The following is an 18815-nucleotide window of genomic DNA, read 5'->3' on the forward strand; positions in this document are numbered from 1 at the left end:
CTACTTGCCTGACTCTCGTCTCAAGCTTTTCCTCCAACACTGCCTGACTCTCGTCCAAAGCCTCTCTCTCCTATCCTGCCTGACTCGTCCTAAGCCTCTTTCTCCTGTCCTGCCTGACTGTTCTCCCATGCTTCTCTCTCCTGTCCTGCCTGATTCTCTTTCCAAGCCACTCTCTCCTGTGGTGCCTGACTCTCTCCTCAAGCCTCTCTCTCCTATCCCGCCTGACTTTCGTCCCAAGTCTCTTTCTCCTGTCCTGCCTGAATATCGTCCCAAGCCTCTCTCTCCTGTCTTGCCTGACTCTCGTCCCAAGCATGTCTCTCCTGTCCTGCCTGACTCTCGTCCCATGCCTCTCCCTCTTCTCCTGCCTGACTGTCGTCACAAGCCTCTAAGTCATGTCTTGCCTGACTCTCGTCACAAACCTCCCTGTCTTGTCCTGTCTGACTCTCGTCCCCAGCCTCTCTCTTTTGTCCTGCATAACTCTCCTCCGAAGCCTCTCTCTCCTGTCCTGCCTGACTCTCGTCCCAAGCCTCTCATTCTTATGCTGCCTGATTTGGTCACAAGCCTCTCTTTCCTCTCCTGCCAGACTCTCGTCCCAAGCCTCTCTCTCCAGTCCTGCCTGACGGTCGTCAAAAGCCTCTCTCTCCTGTTCTGACTAACTCTCTCTTCTCCTTCCTGACTCTCGTCACCAGCCTCTCTCTAATGTCCTGCTTGACTCGTCCCATGCCTCTCTCTCCTTTGGTGCCTGACTCTCCTCCCAAGCCTCTCTCTCTTGTCCTGCCTGACTGTCGTCCCAAGCCTCTCACTCCTGTCTTGCCTGACTCTAGTCACAAACCTCCCTCTCTTGTCCTGGCTGACTCTCGCACACAGCCTCTCTCTCCTGTCCTGCCAGACTCTCGTCCCAAGCCTCTCTCTCCTGTCCTGCCTGACTCTCTTCCCAAGCCTCTCTCTTCTTTACTGCCTGACTCTCGCCCGAGGCCTCTTTCTCCTACTTGCCTGACTCTCGTCACAAGCCCTTCTCTCCTAACCTGACTGATTCTCGGCCCAAGCCTCTCTCTCCTGTCCTGCCTGATTCTCGTCCCCAACCTCTTTCTCCTCACCTGCTTGACTCTCTTCCCAAGCCTCTCTCTCCAGCCCTGCCTGACTCTCGTACGAAGCCTGTCTCTCCTATCCTGCCTGACTCTCGTTTCAAAACTCTCTCTCCTGTCCTTACTGACTCCCTCTTCAAGACTTTCTAGCCTATCCTCCCTAACTCTCGTCACAAGTCTCTCTCTCCGGTCCTGGCTGACTCTAGTTCTAAGCCTCTCTCTCCTGTCTTGCCTGACTTTCGTCCCAAGCCTCTTTCTCCTGTCTTGCCTGACTCTCGTCCTATGCCTCCTTTTTTCCTGTCTGACTCTCGTCCCATGCCTCTCTCTCCTGTCCTGCCTGACTGTCGTCAAAAGCCTCTCTCTCCTGTTCAGCCTGACTCTCTACTCATCCCTCTCTCTCCTGTCCTGCCTGAATCTCGTCCACAGCCTCTCTCTCATGTAATGCTTGACTCTCGTCCGTTGCCTCTCTCTCCTTTTCTGCCTGACTCTCCTCCCAAGCCTCTCTCTCTTGTCCTGACTGACTGTCGTCCCAAGCTTCTCACTCCTGTCTTGCCTGACTCTCGTCCCAAACCTCTTGTACTGGCTGACTCTCGCATCCAGCCTCTCTCTCTTGTCCTGCTTGACTCTCGTCCCAAGCCTCTCTCTCCTGTCCTGCCTGACTCTCTTCCTAAGCCTCTATCTTCTTTCCTGCCTGACTCTCGTCCCAAGCCTCTTTCTCCTAATTGCCTGACTCTCATCTCAAGCCTTTTTCTCCTACACTGCCTGGCTCTCGTCCAAAGCCTCTCTCTCCTATCCTGCCTGACTGTCGTCCTAAGCCTCTTTCTCCTGTCCTGCCTGACTGTTCTCCCATGCTTCTCTCTCCTGTCCTGCCTGATTCTTGTTCCAAGCCACTCTCTCCTGTGGTGCCTAACTCTCTCCTCAAGACTCTCTCTCCAATCCCGCCTGACTTTCATCCCAATCTCTTTCTCCTGTCCTGCCTGAATATCGTCCCAAGCCTCTCTCTCCTGTCCTGCCTGACTCTCGTCCCAAGCATCTCTCTCCTGTCCTGCCTGACTCTCGTCCCATGCCTGTCTCACTTGTCCTGCCTGACTGTCATCACAAGCCTCTAACTCCTGTCTTGCCTGACTCTCGTCACAAACCTCCCTCTCTTGTCCTGGCTGACTCTCGTCCCCAGCCTCTCTCTTTTGTCCTGCATAACTCTCCTCCGAAGCCTCTCTATTCTGTCCTGCCTCACTCTCGTCCCAATCATCTCTCTCTGATGCTTCATGATTTGGTCCCAAGCCTCTCTCTCCTCTCCTGCCAGACTAACGTCCCAAGCCTCTCTCTCCTGTCCTGCCTGACGGTCGTCAAAAGCCTCTCTCTCCTGTTCTGCATAACTCTCTCCTCATCCCTCTCTCTCCTCTCCTTCCTGACTCTCGTCCCCAGCCTCTCTCTAATGACCTGCCTGACTCGTCCCATGCCTCTATCTCCTTTTGTGCCTGACTCTCCTCCCAAGCCTCTCTCTCTCTTGTCCTGCCTGACTGTCGTCCCAAGCCTCTCACTCCTGTCTTGCCTGACTCTAGTCCCAAACCTCCCTATCTTGACCTGGCTGACTCTCGCACACAGCCTCTCTCTCCTGTCCTGCCAGACTCTCGTCCCAAGCCTCTCTCTCCTGTCCTGCCTGACTCTCTTCCCAAGCCTCTCTCTTCTTTCCTGCCTGACTCTCGCCCGAAGCCTCTTTCTCCTACTTACCTGACTCTCGTCCCAAACCCTTCTCTCCTAACCTGCCTGATTCTCGTCCCAAGCCTCTCTCTCCTGTCCTGCCTGACTTTCGTCACAAGCCTCTCTCTCCTGTCCTGCCTGACTGCCGTCACAAGCCTCTCTCTCCTGTCCTGCCTGACTCTCGTACCGAGCCTCTCTCTCCTATCCTGCCTGACTCTCGTTTCAAACTCTCTCTCCTGTCCTTACTGACTCCCTCCTCAAGACCTTCTGTCCTATCCTGCCTAACTCTCGTCCCAAGTCTCTCTCCGGTCCTGGCTGACTCTCGTTCTAAGCCTCTCTCTCCTGTCTTGCCTGACTCTCGTCCTAAGCCTCCTTCTTTTTCCCTGTGTGACTCTCGTCCCATGCCTCTCTCTCCTGTCCTGCCTGACTGTCGTCAAAAGACTCTCTCTCCTGTTCAGCCTGACTCTCTCCTCATCCCTCTCTCTCCTGTCCTGCCTGGATCTCGTCCCCAGCCTCTCTCTCATGTAATGCTTGACTCTCGTCCCATGCCTCTCCCTTTCTGCCTGACTCTCCTCCCAAGCCTCTCTCTCTTCTCCTGACTGACTGTCGTCCCAAGCTTCTCACTCCTGTCTTGCCTGACTCTCGTCCCAAACCTCCCTCTCTTGTACTGGCTGACTCTCGCACCCAGCCTCTCTCTCTTGTCCTGCTTGACTCTCGTCCCAAGCCTCTCTCTCCTGTCATGCCTGACTCTCTTCCCAAGCCTCTTTCTCCTAATTGCCTGACTCTCGTCCCAAGCCTCTTTCTCCTAATTGCCTGACTCTCGTCTCAAGCCTTTTTCTCCTACACTGCCCGACTCTCGTCCAAAGCTCTCTCTCCTATCCTGCCTGACTGTCGTCCCAAGCCTCTCTCTCCTGTCCTGCCTGACTGCCGTCCCAAGCTTCTCTGTCCTGTCCTGCCTGACTCTCGTCCCCAACCTCTTTCTCTTCACCTGGTTGACTCTCTATTCCCAAGCCTCTCTCTCTTCTCCTGCATGACTCTCGTCCCAAGCCTCTCTCTCCTGTCTTGCCTGACTCTCGTCCGAAGCCTCCTTCTTTTTTCCTGTTTGACTCTCGTCCCAAGCTTCTCTCTCCTGTCCTGCCTGACTCTCGTCCCAAGCCTCTCTCTTCTTTCCTGCCTGACTCTCGTCCCAAGCCTCTTTCTCGTAATTGCCTGACTCTCCTCTCAAGCCTTTCTCTCCTACTTGCCTGACTCTCGTCCCAAGCCCTTCTCTCTTACCCTGCCTGACTCTCGTCCCAAGCCTCTTCTCATATCCTGCCTGACTCTCGTCTGAAGCCTCTCTCTCCTATCCTGCCCGACTGCCCTCCCAAGCTTCTCTCTCCTGTCCTGCCTGACTCTCGTCACCAACCTCTTTCTCCTCACCTGGTTGACTCTCTTCCCAAGCCTCTCTCTCCTGTCCAGCCTGACTGTCGTCCCAAGCCTCTCTCTCCTATCCTGCCTGACTCTCGTTTCAAACCTCTCTCTCCTATCCTTACTGACTCTCTCCTCAAGCCTCTCTGTCCTATCCTGCCTAACTCTCGTCCCAAGTCTCTCTCTCCGGTCCTGGCTGACTCTCGTCCTAAGCCTCTCTCTCCTGTCTTGCCTGACTGTCGTCTCAAGCCTCTATCTCCTGTTTTGCCTGACTCTCGTCCTAAGCCTCGTTCTTTTTTCCTGTCTGACTCTCGTCCCAAGCCTCTCTCTCCTGTCCTGCCTGACTCTCGTCCCAAGCCTCTCTCTTCTTTCCTGCCTGACTCTCGTCCCAAGCCTCTTTCTCGTAATTGCATGACTCTCCTCTCAAGCCTTTCTCTCCTAGCCTGCCTGACTCTCGTCCCAAGCCTCTCTCTCCTGTCCTGCCTGACTCTCGTCCCAAGCATGTCTCTCATGTCCTGCCTGACTCTCGTCCCATGCCTCTCTCTCTTGTCCTGCCTGACTGTCGTCACAAGCCTCTAACTCCTGTCTTGCCTGACTCCCGTCACAAACCTCCCTCTCTTGTCCTGTCTGACTCTCGCACACAGCCTCTCTCTCCTGTCCTGCCAGACTCTCGTCCCAAGCCTCTCTCTCCTGTCTTGCCTGACTCTCGTCCGAAGCCTCCTTCTTTTTTCCTGTCTGACTCTCGTCCCAAACTTCTCTCTCCTGTCCTGCCTGACTCTCGTCCCAAGCCTCTCTCTTCTTTCCTGCCTGACTCTCGTCCCAAGTTTCTTTCTCGTAATTGCCTGACTCTCCTCTCAAGCCTTTCTCTCCTAGCCTGCCTGACTCTCTTCCCAAGCCTCTCTCTCCTGTCCTGCCTGACTCTCGTCCCAAGCATGTCTCTCCTGTCCTGCCTGACTCTCGTTCCATGCCTCTCTCTCTTGTCCTGCCAGACTCTCGTCCCAAGCTTCTCTCTCCTTTCCTGCCTGACTGTCGTCAAAAGCCTCTCTCTCCTGTTCTGCATGACTCTCTCCTCATCCATCTCTCTCCTCTCCTTCCTGACTCTCGTCCTCAGCCTCTCTCTAATGTCCTGACTGACTCGTCCCATGCCATTCTCTCCTTTGGTGCCTGACTCTCCTCCCAAGCCTCTCTCTCTTGTCCTGCCTGACTCTCGTCCCAAGCCTCTCACTCCTGTCTTGCCTGACTTTAGTCCCAAACCTCCCTCTCTTGTCCTGGCTGACTCTCGCACACAGCCTCTCTCTCCTGTCCTGCCAGACTCTCGTCCCAAGCCTCTCTCTCCTGTCCTGTCTGACTCTCTTCCCAAGCCACTCTCTTCTTTCCTGCCTGACTCTCGCTCGAAGCCTCTTTCTCCTACTTGCCTGACTCTCGTCCCAAACCCTTCTCTCCTAACCTGCCTGATTCTCGTCCCAAGCCTTTCTCTCCTGTCCTGCCTGACTCTCGTCCCAAGCCTCTCTCTCCTGTCCTGCCTGACAGCCGTCCCAAGCTTCTCTCTCCTGTCCTGCCTGACTGTCGTCCCCAACCTCTCTCCTCACCTGCTTGACTCTCTTCCAAGCCTCTTTCTCCTGTCCTGCCTGACTCTCGTTTCAAAACTCTCTCTCCTGTTCTTACTGACTCCCTCTTCAAGACTTTCTGTTCTATCCTGCCTAACTCTCGTCGCAAGTCTCTCTTTCCGGTCCTGGCTGACTCTCGTTCTAAGCCTCTCTCTCCTGTCTTGCCTGACTTTCGTCCCAAGCCTCTTTCTCCTGTCTTGCCTGACTCTCGTCCTAAGCCTCCTTCTTTTCTCCTGTCTGACTCTCGTCCCATGCCTCTCTCTCCTGTCCTGCCTTACTGTCGTCAAAAGCCTCTCTCTCCTGTTCAGCCTGACTCTCCTCATCCCTCTCTCTCCTGTTCTGCCTGAATCTCGTCCGCAGCCTCTCTCTCATATAATGCTTGACTCTCGTCCCATACCTCTCTCTCCTGTCCTGCCTGACTCTCCTCCCAAGCCTCTCTCTCTTGTCCTGACTGACTGTCGTCCCAAGCTTCTCACTCCTGTCTTGCCTGACTCTCGTCCCAAACCTCCCTCTCTTGTACTGGCTGACTCTCGCACCCAGCCTCTCTCTCTTGTCCTGCTTGACTCTCCTCCCAAGCCTCTCTCTCCTATCCTGCCTGACTCTCTTCCTAAGCCTCTATCTTCTTTTCTGCCTGACTCTCGTCCCAAGCCTCTTTCTCCTAATTGCCTGACTCTCGTCTCAAGCCTTTTTCTCTTACACTGCCTGGCTCTCGTCCAAAGCCTCTCTCTCCTATCCTGCCTGACTGTCGTCCTAAGCCTCTTTCTCCTGTCCTGCCTGACTGTTCTCCCAGGCTTCTCTCTCCTGTCCTGCCTGATTCTCGTTCCAAGCCACTCTCTCCTGTGGTGCCTAACTCTCTCCTCAAGCCTCTCTCTCCTTTCCCGCCTGACTTTCGTCACAAGTCTCTTTCTCCTGTCCTGCCTGAATATCGTCCCAAGCCTCTCTCTCCTGTCCTGCCTGACTCTCGTCCCAAGCATCTCTCTCCTGTCCTGCCTGACTCTCGTCCCATGCCTGTCTCACTTGTCCTGCCTGACTGTCGTCACAAGCCTCTAACTCCTGTCTTGCCTGACTCTCGTCACAAACCTCCCTCTCTTGTCCTGTCTGACTCTCGTCCCCAGCCTCTCTCTTTCGTCCTGCATAACTCTCCTCCGAAGCCTCTCTATCCTGTCCTGCCTCACTCTCGTCCCAATCCTCTCTCTCTGATGCTGCCTGATTTGGTCCCAAGCCTCTCTCTCCTCTCCTGCCAGACTCTCGTCACAAGCCTCTCTCTCCTGTCCTGCCTGACGGTCGTCAAAAGCCTCTCTCTCCTGTTCTGCCTAACTCTCTCCTCATCCCTCTCTCTCCTCTCCATTCCTGACTCTCGTCCCCAGCCTCTCTCTAATGTCCTGCCTGACTCGTCCCATGCCTCTATCTCCTTTTGTGCCTGACTCTCCTCCGAAGCCTCTCTCTTCTTTGCTGCCTGACTCTCGTCCCAAGCCTCTTTCTCCTAATTGCCTGACTCTCGTCTCAAGCCTTTTTCTCCTATACTGCCTGACTCTCGTCCAAAGCCTCTCTCTCCTATCCTGCCTGACTCGTCCTAAGCCTCTTTCTCCTATCCTGCCTGACTGTTCTCCCAGGCTTCTCTCTCCTACTTGCCTGACTCTCGTCCCAAGCCCTTCTCTCCTAACCTGCCTGATTCTCGTCCCAAGCCTCTCTCTCCTTCCTGCCTGACTCTCGTCCAAGCCTCTCTCTCCGTCCTGCCTGACTGCCGTCCCAAGCTTCTCTCTCCTGTCCTGCCTGACTTTCGTCCCCAACCTCTTTCTCCTCACCTGGTTGACTCTCTTCCCAAGCCTCTTCTCTCCTGTCCTGCCTGACTCTCGTACCAAGCCTCTCTCTCTATCCTGCCTGACTCTCGTTTCAAAACTCTCACTCCTGTCCTTACTGACTCTCTCCTCAAGCTTCTGTCCTATCCTGCCTAACTCTCGTCCCAAGTCTCTCTCTCCGGTCCTGGCTGACTCTCGTCCCAAGCCTCTCTCTCCTGTCCTGCCTGACTCTCGTCCCAAGCCTCTCTCTCCTGTCCTGCCTGACTGCCGTCCCAAGCTTCTCTCTCCTGTCCTGCCTGACTCTTGTCCCCAACCTCTTTCTCCTCACCTGGTTGACTCTCTTCCCAAGCCTCTCTCTCCTGTCCTGCCTGACTCTCGTACCAAGCCTCTCTCTCCTATCCTGCCTGACTCTCATTTCAAAACTCTCACTCCTGTCCTTACTGAATCCCTCCTCAAGACTTTCTGTCCTATCCTGCCAAACTCTCGTCCCAAGTGTCTCTCTCCGGTCCTGGCTGACTCTCGTTCTAAGCCTCTCTCTCCTGTCTTGCCTGACTTTCGTCCCAAGCCTCTCTCTCCTGTGTTGCCTGACTCTCGTCCTAAGCCTCCTTCTTTTTTCCTGTCTGACTCTCGTCCCATGCATCTCTCTCCTGTCCTGCCTGACTGTCGTCAAAAGCCTCTCTCTCCTGTTCAGCCTGACTCTCTACTCATCCCTCTCTCTCCTGTCCTGCCTGAATCTCGTCCCCAACCTCTCTCTCATGTAATGCTTGACTCTCGTCCCATGCCTCTCTCTCCTTTTCTGCCTGACTCTCCTCCCAAGCCTCTCTCTCTTCTCCTGACTGACTGTCGTCTCAAGCTTCTCACTCCTGTCTTGCCTGACTCTCGTCCCAAACCTCCCTCTCTTGTACTGGCTGACTCTCGAAGCCAGCCTCTCTCTCTTGTCCTGCTTGACTCTCGTCCCAAGCCTCTCTCTCCTGTCCTGCCTGACTCTCTTCCCAAGCCTCTCTCTTCTTTCCTGCATGACTCTCGTCCCAAGCCTCTTTCTCCTAATTGCCTGACTCTCGTCTCAAGCCTTTTTTTCCTACACTGCCTGACTCTCGTGCAAGGCCTCTCTCTCCTATCCTGCCTGACTGTCGTCCCAAGCCTCTCTCCCCTGTCCTGCCTGTCTTCCGTCCTAAGCTTCTCTCTCCTGTCCTGCCTGACTCTCGTCCCCAACCTCTTTCTCTTCACCTGGTTGACTCTCTATTCCCAAGCCTCTCTCTCTTCTCCTGCCTGACTCTCGTCCCAAGCCTCTCTCTCCTGTCCTTCCTGACTCTCGTCCCAATCCTCTCTGTTCTTTCCTGCCTGATTCTCGTCCCAAGACTCTTTCTCCTACTTGCCTGACTCTCGTCCCAAGCCCTTCTCTCTTACCCTGATAGACTCTCGTCCCAAGCCTCTTCTCCTATCCTGCCTGACTCTCGTCCGAAGCCTCTCTCGCCTATCCTGCCCGACTGCCTTCCCAAGCTTCTCTCTCCTGTCCTGTCTGACTTTCGTCCCCAACCTCTTTCTCCTCACCTGGTTGACTCTCTTCCCAAGCCTCTCTCTCCTGTCCTGCCTGACTGTCGTCACAAGCCTCTCTCTCCTATCCTGCCTGACTCTCGTTTCAAACCTCTCTCTCCTATCCTTACTGACTCTCTCCTCAAGCCTCTCTGTCCTATCCTGCCTAACTCTCGTCCCAAGTCTCTCTCTCCGGTCCTGGCTGACTCTCGTCCTAAGCCTCTCTCTCCTGTCTTGCCTGACTGTCGTCTCAAGCCTCTCTCTCCTGTCTTGCCTGACTCTCGTCCTAAGCCTCGTTCTTTTTTCCTGTCTGACTTTCGTCCCAAGCCTCTCTCTCCTCTCCTGCCTGACTCTCGTACCAAGCCTCTCTCTTCTTTCCTGCATGACTCTCGTCCCAAACCTCTTTCTCGTAATTGCCTGACTCTCGTCTCAAGCCATTCTCTCCTAGACTGCCTGACTCTCGTCCCAAGCCTCTCTTTCCTATCCTGCCTGACACTCGTCCCAAGCCTCTATCTCCTGTCATGCCTGACTGCAGTCCCAAGCTTCTCTATCCTTTCCTGCCTGACTCTCGTCCCCAACTTATTTCTTTTCACCTGGTTGACTCTCTTCCCAAGCCTCTCTCTCCTGTCCTGCCTGACTTTCGTCCCAAGCCTCTCTCTTCTTTCCTGCCTGATACTCGTCCCAAGCCTCTTTCTCCTACTTGCCTGACTCGTCCCAAGCACTTCTCTCTTACACTGCCTGACTCTCGTCCCAAGCCTCTTCTCCTATCATGCCTGACTCTCGTCCCAAGCCTCTCTCTCCTGTCCTGCCTGACTGCCGTCCCAAGCTTCTCTCTCCTGTCCTGCCTGACTCTCGTCCCCAACCTCTTTCTCCTCACCTGCTTGACTCTCTTCCCAAGCCTCTCTCTCCTGTCCTGCCTGACTCTCGTACCAAGCCTCTCTCTCCTATCCTGCCTGACTCTCGTTTCAAAACTCTCTCTCCTGTCCTTACTGACTCCCTCCTCAAGACTTTCTGTCCTATCCTGCCTAACTCTCGTCCCAAGTCTCTCTCTCCAGTCCTGGCTGACTCTCGTTCTAAGCCTCTCTCTCCTGTCTTGCCTGACTTTCGTCCCAAGCCTCTCTCTCCTGTCTTGCCTGACTCTCGTCCTAAGCCTCCTTCTTTTTTCCTGTCTGACTCTCGTCCCATGCCTCTCTCTCCTGTCCTGCCTGACTGTCGTCAAAAGCCTCTCTCTCCTGTTCAGCCTGACTCTCTCCTCATCCCTCTCTCTCCTGTCCTGCCTGAATCTCGTCCCCAGCCTCTCTCTCATGTAATGCTTGACTCTCGTCCCATGCCTCTCTCTCCTTTTCTGCCTGACTCTCCTCCCAAGCCTCTCTCTCTTCTCCTGACTGACTGTCGTCTCAAGCTTCTCACTCCTGTCTTGCCTGACTCTCGTCCCAAACCTCCCTCTCTTGTACTGGCTGACTCTCGCACCCAGCCTCTCTCTCTTGTCCTACTTGACTCTCGTCCCAAGCCTCTATCTCCTGTCCTGCCTGACTCTCTTCCCAAGCCTCTCTCTTCTTTCCTGCATGACTCTCGTCCCAAGCATCTTTCTCCTAATTGCCTGTCTCTCGTCTCAAGCCTTTTTTTCCTACACTGCCTGACTCTCGTCCAAGGCCTCTCTCTCCTATCCTGCCTGACTGTCGTCCCAAGCCTCTCTCCCCTGTCCTGCCTGACTGCCGTCCTAAGCTTCTCTCTCCTGTCCTGCCTGACTCTCGTCCCCAACCTCTTTCTCTTCACCTGGTTGACTCTCTATTCCCAAGCCTCTCTCTCTTCTTCTGCCTGACTCTCGTCCCAAGCCTCTCTCTCCTGTCCTTCCTGACTCTCGTTTCAAAACTCTCACTCCTGTCCTTACTGACTCCCTCCTCAAGACTTTCTGTCCTATCCTGCCTAACTCTCGTCCCAAGTCTCTCTCTCCGGTCCTGGCTGACTCTCGTTCTAAGCCTCTCTCTCCTGTCTTGCCTGACTTTCGTCCCAAGCCTCTCTCTCCTGTGTTGCCTGACTCTCGTCCTAAGCCTCCTTCTTTTTTCCTGTCTGACTCTCGTCCCATGCCTCTCTCTCCTGTCCTGCCTGACTGTCGTCAAAAGCTTCTCTCTCCTGTTCAGCCTGACTCTCTACTCATCCCTCTCTCTCCTGTCCTGCCTGAATCTCGTCCCCAGCCTCTCTCTCATGTAATGCTTGACTCTCGTCCCATGCCTCTCTCTCCTTTTCTGCCTGACTCTCCTCCCAAGCCTCTCTCTCTTCTCCTGACTGACTGTCGTCTCAAGCTTCTCACTCCTGTCTTGCCTGACTCTCGTCCCAAACCTCCCTCTCTTGTACTGGCTGACTCTCGCAGCCAGCCTCTCTCTCTTGTCCTGCTTGACTCTCGTCCCAAGCCTCTCTCTCCTGTCCTGCCTGACTCTCTTCCCAAGCCTCTCTCTTCTTTCCTGCATGACTCTCGTCCCAAGCCTCTTTCTCCTAATTGCCTGACTCTCGTCTCAAGCCTTTTTTTCCTACACTGCCTGACTCTCGTGCCAAGGCCTCTCTCTCCTATCCTGCCTGACTGTCGTCCCAAGCCTCTCTCCCCTGTCCTGCCTGTCTTCCGTCCTAAGCTTCTCTCTCCTGTCCTGCCTGACTCTCGTCCCCAACCTCTTTCTCTTCACCTGGTTGACTCTCTATTCCCAAGCCTCTCTCTCTTCTCCTGCCTGACTCTCGTCCCAAGCCTCTCTCTCCTGTCCTTCCTGACTCTCGTCCCAATCCTCTCTCTTCTTTCCTGCCTGACTCTCGTCCCAAGACTCTTTCTCCTACTTGCCTGACTCTCGTCCCAAGCCCTTCTCTCTTACCCTGCCTAACTCTCGTCCCAAGCCTCTTCTCCTATCCTGCCTGACTCTCGTCCCAAGCCTCTCTCTCCTATCCTGCCCTACTGCTGTCCAAGCTTCTCTCTCCTGTCCTGCCTGACTCTCGTCCCCAACCTCTTTCTCCTCACCTGGTTGACTCTCTTGCCAAGCCTCTCTCTCCTGTCCTGCCTGACTGTCGTCCCAAGCCTCTTCTCTCCTATCCTGCCTGACTCTCGTTTCAAAACTCTCTCTCCTATCCTTACTGACTCTCTCTCAAGCCTCCTGTCCTATCCTGCCTAACTCTCGTCCCAAGTCTCTCTCTCCGTTCCTGGCTGACTCTCGTTCTAAGCCTCTCTCTCCTGTCTTGCCTGACTGTCGTCCAAGCCTTCTCTCTCCTGTCTTGCCTGACTCTCGTCCTAAGCCTCCTTCTTTTTTCCTGTCTGACTCTCGTCCCATGCCTCTCTCTCCTGTCCTGCCTGACTGTCGTCAAAAGCCTCTCTCTCCTGTTCAGCCTGACTCTCTACTCATCCCTCTCTCTCCTGTCCTGCCTGAATCTCGTCCCCAGCCTCTCTCTCATGTAATGCTTGACTCTCGTCCCATGCCTCTCTCTCCTTTTCTGCCTGACTCTCCTCCCAAGCCTCTCTCTCTTCTCCTGACTGACTGTCGTCTCAAGCTTCTCACTCCTGTCTTGCCTGACTCTCGTCCCAAACCTCCCTCTCTTGTACTGGCTGACTCTCGCACCCAGCCTCTCTCTCTTGTCCTGCTTGACTCTCGTCCCAAGCCTCTCTCTCCTGTCCTGCCTGACTTTCGTCCCAAGCCTCTCTCTTCTTTCCTGCCTGACACTCGTCCCAAGCCTCTTTCTCCTACTTGCCTGACTCGTCCCAAGCCCTTCTCTCTTACTCTGCCTGACTCTTGTCCCAAGCCTCTTCTCCTATCATGCCTGACTCTCGTCCCAAGCCTCTCTCTCGTATCCTGCCCTACTGCTGGTCCAAGCTTCTCTCTCCTGTCCTGCCTGACTCTCGTCCCCAACCTCTTTCTCCTCACCTGGTTGAATCCTTTGCCAAGCCTCTCTCTCCTGTCCTGCCTAAGTGTCGCCCCAAGCCTCTTTCTTCTATCCTGCCTGACTCTCGTTTCAAAACTCTCTTTCCTATCCTTACTGACTCTCTCCTCAAGCCTCCCTGTCCTATTCTGCCTAACTCTCGTCCCAAGTCTCTCTCTCCATTCCTGGCTGACTCTCTTCCTCAGCCTCTCTCTCCTGTCTTGCCTGACTGTCGTCCCAAGCTTCTCTCTCCTGTCTTGCCTGACTCTAGTCCTAAGCCTCCTTCTTTTTTCCTGTCTGACTCTCGTCCCATGCCTCTCTCTCCTGTCCTGCCTGACTGTAGTCAAAAGCCTCTCTCTCCTGTTCAGCCTGACTCTCTCCTCATCCCTCTCTCTCCTGTCCTGCCTGACTCTCGTCCCCAGCCTCTCTCTCATGTAATGCCTGACTCTCATCCCATGCCTCTTCTCCTATTCTGCCTGACTCTCCTCCCAAGCCTCACTCTCTTGTCCTGACTGACTGTCGTCCCAAGCTTCTCACTCCTGTCTTGCCTGACTCTCGTCCCAAACTTCCCTCTCTTGTCCTGGCTGACTCTCGCACCCAGCCTCTCTCTAATGTCCTGCCTGACTCTCGTCCCAAGCCTCTCTCTTCTTTCCTGCCTGACTCTCGTCCCAAGCGTCTTTCTCCTAATTGCCTGACTCTCGTCTCAAGCCTTTCTTTCCTAACCTGCCTGACTCTCGTCCCAAGCCTTTCTCTCTCCTATCCTGCCTGACTCTCGTCCCAAGTCTCTCTCTCCTGTCCTGCCTGGCTGCCGTCCCAAGCTTCTCTCTCCTGTCCTGCCTGACTCTCGTCCCCAACCTCTTTCTCTTCACCTGGTTGACTCTCTTCCCAAGCCTCTCTCTCTGCTCCTGCTTGACTCTCGTCCCAAGCCTCTCTCTCCTGTCCTGCCTGACTCTCGTCCCAAGCCTCTCTCTTCTTTCCTGCCTGACGGTCGTCAAAAGCCTCTCTCTCCTGTTCTGCCTAACTCTCTCCTCATCCCTCTCTCTCCTCTCCTTCCTGACTCTCGTACCCAGCCTCTCTCTAACTTCCTGCCTGACTCGTCCCATGCCTCTATATCCTTTTGTGCCTGACTCTCCTCCCAAGCCTCTCTCTCTTGTCCTGCCTGACTGTCGTCCCAAGCCTCTCACACCTGTCTTGCCTGACTCTAGTCCCAAATCTCCGTCTCTTGACCTGGCTGACTCTCGCACACAGCCTCTCTCCCTGTCCTGCCAGACTCTCGTCCCAAGCCTCTCTCTCCTGTCCTTCCTGACTCTCTTCCCAAGCCTCTCTCTTCTTTCCTGCCTGACTCTCGCCCGAAGCCTCTTTCTCCTACTTGCCTGACTCTCGTCCCAAGACCTTCTCTCCTAACCTGCCTGATTCTCGTCCCAAGCCTCTCTCTCCTGTCCTGCCTGACTCTCGTCCCAAGCCTCTCTCTCCTGTCCTGCCTGACTGCCGTCCCAAGCTTCTCTCTCCTGTCCTGCCTGACTCTTGTCCCCAACCTCTTTCTCCTCACCTGGTTGACTCTCTTCCCAAGCCTCTCTCTCCTGTCCTGCCTGACTCTCGTACCAAGCCTCTCTCTCCTATCCTGCCTGACTCTCGTTTCAAAACTCTCACTCCTGTCCTTACTGACTCCCTCCTCAAGACTTTCTGTCCTATCCTGCCTAACTCTCGTCCCAAGTGTCTCTCTCCGGTCCTGGCTGACTCTCGTTCTAAGCCTCTCTCTCCTGTCTTGCCTGACTTTCGTTCCAAGCCTCTCTCTCTCCTGTGTTGCCTGACTCTCGTCCTAAGCCTCCTTCTTTTTTCCTGTCTGACTCTCGTCCCATGCCTCTCTCTCCTGTCCTGCCTGACTGTCGTCAAAAGCCTCTCTCTCCTGTTCAGCCTGACTCTCTACTCATCCCTCTCTCTCCTGTCCTTCCTGAATCTCGTCCCCAGCCTCTCTCTCATGTAATGCTTGACTCTCGTCCCATGCCTCTCTCTCCTTTTCTGCCTGACTCTCCTCCCAAGCCTCTCTCTCTTCTCCTGACTGACTGTAGTCTCAAGCTTCTCACTCCTGTCTTGCCTGACTCTCGTCCCAAAACTCCCTCTCTTGTACTGGCTGACTCTCGCACCCAGCCTCTCTCTCTTGTCCTGCTTGACTCTCGTCCTAAGCCTCTCTCTCCTGTCCTGCCTGACTCTCTTCCCAAGCCTCTCTCTTCTTTCCAGCATGACTCTCGTCCCAAGCCTCTTTCTCCTAATTGCCTGACTCTCGTCTCAAGCCTTTTTTTCCTACACTGCCTGACTCTCGTCCAAGGCCTCTCTCTCCTATCCTGCCTGACTGTCGTCCCAAGCCTCTCTCCCCTGTCCTGCCTTACTGCCGTACTAAGCTTCTCTTTCCTGTCCTGCCTGACTCTCGTCCCCAACCTCTTTCTCTTCACCTGGTTGACTCTCTATTCATAAGCCTCTCTCTCTTCTCCTGCCTGACTCTCGTCCCAAGCCTCTCTCTCCTGTCCTTCCTGACTCTCGTCCCAATCCTCTCTCTTCTTTCCTGCCTGATTCTCGTCCCAAGACTCTTTCTCCTACTTGCCTGACTCTCGTCCCAAGCCCTTCTCTCTTACCCTGATAGACTCTCGTCCCAAGCCTCTTCTCCTATCCTGCCTGACTCTCGTCCGAAGCCTCTCTCTCATATCCTGCCCGACTGCCCTCCCAAGCTTCTCTCTCCTGTCCTGCCTGACTTTCGTCACCAACCTCTTTTTCCTCACCTGGTTGACTCTCTTCCCAAGCCTCTCCCTCCTGTCCTGCCTGACTGTCGTCACAAGCCTCTCTCTCCTATCCTGCCTGACTCTCGTTTCAAACCTCTCTCTCCTATCCTTACTGACTCTCTCCTCAAGCCTCTCTGTCCTATCCTGCCTAACTCTCGTCCCAAGTCTCTCTCTCCGGTCCTGGCTGACTCTCGTCCTAAGCCTCTCTCTCCTGTCTTGCCTGACTGTCGTCTCAAGCCTCTCTCTCCTGTCTTGCCTGACTCTCGTCCTAAGCCTCGTTCTTTTTTCCTGTCTGACTCTCGTCCCAAGCCTCTCTCTCCTGTCCTGCCTGACTCTCGTCCCAAGCCTCTCTCTTCTTTCCTGCATGACTCTCGTCCCAAGCCTCTTTCTCGTAATTGCCTGACTCTCGTCTCAAGCCATTCTCTCCTAGCCTGCCTGACTCTCGTCCCAAGCCTCTCTCTCCTATCCTGCCTGACACTCGTCCCAAGCCTTTCTCTCCTGTCATGCCTGACTGCAGTCCCAAGCTTCTCTATCCTGTCCTGCCTGACTCTCGTCCCCAACTTATTTCTTTTCACCTGGTTGACTCTCTTCCCAAGCCTCTCTCTCTTCTCCTGCTTGACTCTCGTCCCAAGCCTCTCTCTCCTGTCCTGCCTGACTTTCGTCCCAAGCCTCTCTCTTCTTTCCTGCCTGACACTCGTCCCAAGCCTCTTTCTCCTACTTGCCTGACTCGTCCCAAGCCCTTCTCTCTTACCCTGCCTGACTCTCGTCCCAAGCCTCTTCTCCTATCATGCCTGACTCTCGTCCCAAGCCTCTCTCTCGTATCCTGTCCTACTGCCGTTCCAAGCTTCTCTCTCCTGTCCTGCCTGACTCTCGTCCCCAACCTCTTTCTCCTCACCTGGTTGAATCTCTTGCCAAGCCTCTCTCTCCTGTCCTGCCTGAGTGTCGCCCCAAGCCTCTCTCTTCTATCCTGCCTGACTCTCGTTTCAAAACTCTCTTTCCTATCCTTACTGACTCTCTCCTCAAGCCTCTCTGTCCTATTCTGCCTAACTCTCGTCCCAAGTCTCTCTCTCCATTCCTGGCTGACTCTCTTCCTCAGCCTCTCTCTCCTGTCTTGCCTGACTGTCGTCCCAAGCTTCTCTCTCCTGTCTTGCCTGACTCTAGTCCTAAGCCTCCTTCTTTTTTCCTGTCTGACTCTCGTCCCATGCCTCTCTCTCCTGTCCTGCCTGACTGTAGTCAAAAGCCTCTCTCTCCTGTTCAGCCTGACTCTCTCCTCATCCCTCTCTCTCCTGTCCTGCCTGACTCTCGTCCCCAGCCTCTCTCTCATGTAATGCCTGACTCTCCTCCCATGCCTCTCTCTCCTTTTCTGCCCTGACTCTCCTCCCAAGCCTCACTCTCTTGTCCTGACTGACTGTCGTCCCAAGCTTCTCACTCCTGTCTTGCCTGACTCTCGTCCCAAACCTCCCTCTCTTGTCCTGGCTGACTCTCGCACCCAGCCTCTCTCTCTTGTCCTGCCTGACTCTCGTCCCAAGCCTCTCTCTTTTTCCTGCCTGACTCTCGTCCCAAGCGTCTTTCTCCTAATTGCCTGACTCTCGTCTCAAGCCTTTCTTTCCTAACCTGCCTGACTCTCGTCCCAAGCCTTTCTCTCTCCTATCCTGCCTGACTCTCGTCCCAAGCCTCTCTCTCCTGTCCTGCCTGACTGCCGTCCTAAGCTTCTCTCTCCTGTCCTGCCTGACTCTCGTCCCCAACCTCTTTCTCTTCACCTGGTTGACTCTCTTCCCAAGCCTCTCTCTCTGCTCCTGCTCGACTCTCGTCCCAAGCCTCTCTCTCCTGTCCTGCCTGACTCTCGTCCCAAGCCTCTCTATCTCTGTCCTGCCTGACTCTCGTTCCAAGCCTCTCCCTCCTGTCCTTCCTGACTCTCGTCCCAAGCGTCTCTCTTCTGCCCTCCCTGACTCTCCTCATAAGACTCTCTCTCCTACCCTGCCTGACTTTCGTCGAAAGCCTCCCTCTCATGTCCTGACTAACTCTCTGGTGGAGCCTCTCTCTCCTGTTCTGCCTGACTGTTGTCCCAAGCCTCTCTCTCCTGTCCTGCCTGACTCTCGTCACAAGCCTCTCTCTCCTGTCCTGCCTGACTCCTGTCACAAGCTTCTCTGTCTTGTCCTGCCTGACTCTCGTACCAAGCCTCATTCTCCTACTTGCATGACTCTCGTCCCAAGTCCTTCTCTCCTACCCTGCCTGACTCTTGTCCCAACCTCTCTCTCCTGTCCTGCCTGACTCTCGTCCCAAGCCTCTCTCTTCTGTCCTGCTTGACTGTCGTCCCAAGCGTCTCTTTCCTATCCTGCCTATCTCTCGTCCCAAGACTCTCTCTCCTATCCTGCCTGACTTTCGTCCCAAACCTCTCTCTCCTGTCCTTCCGGACACTCACCTCAAGCCTCTCTGTCCTATACTGCCTAACTCTCGTCCCAAGTCTCTCTCTCCAGTCCTGCCTGACTATCTTCCCAAGCCTCTCTCTCATGTCCTGGGTGACTCTCGTCCTAAGCCTCTCTCTCCTACCTTGCCTGAATGTCGTCCCAAGCCTCTATCTCCTGTATTGCCTGACTCTCATCCCAAACCTCCATGTCATGTCCTGGCTGACTCTCGTCCCATGCCTTTCTTTCATGTCCTGCCTGACTCTCGTTCCAAGCCTCTCTCTCTCCTGCCCTGCCTGACTCTCGTTCCAAGCCTCTCCCTCCTGTCCTTCCTGACTCTCGTCCCAAGCGTCTCTCTTCTGCCCTCCCTGACTCTCCTCATAACACTCTCTCTCCTACCCTGCATGACTTATGTCGAAAGCGTCCCTCTCATGTCCTGACTAACTCTCTGGTGGAGCCTCTCTCTCCTGTTCTGCCTGACTGTTGTCCCAAGCCTCTCTCTCCTACCCAACCTGACTCTCGTCCCAAGCTCTTGTTCCAGGCCTGCGTGACTCTCGTCCCATGCATCTCTCTCCTGTCCTGCCTGACTCTCGTCCCAAGCCTCTCTATCCTG

This window comes from Panulirus ornatus, chromosome 2 (assembly GCF_036320965.1).
Source record: "Panulirus ornatus isolate Po-2019 chromosome 2, ASM3632096v1, whole genome shotgun sequence".
NCBI lineage: Eukaryota > Metazoa > Arthropoda > Malacostraca > Decapoda > Palinuridae > Panulirus > Panulirus ornatus.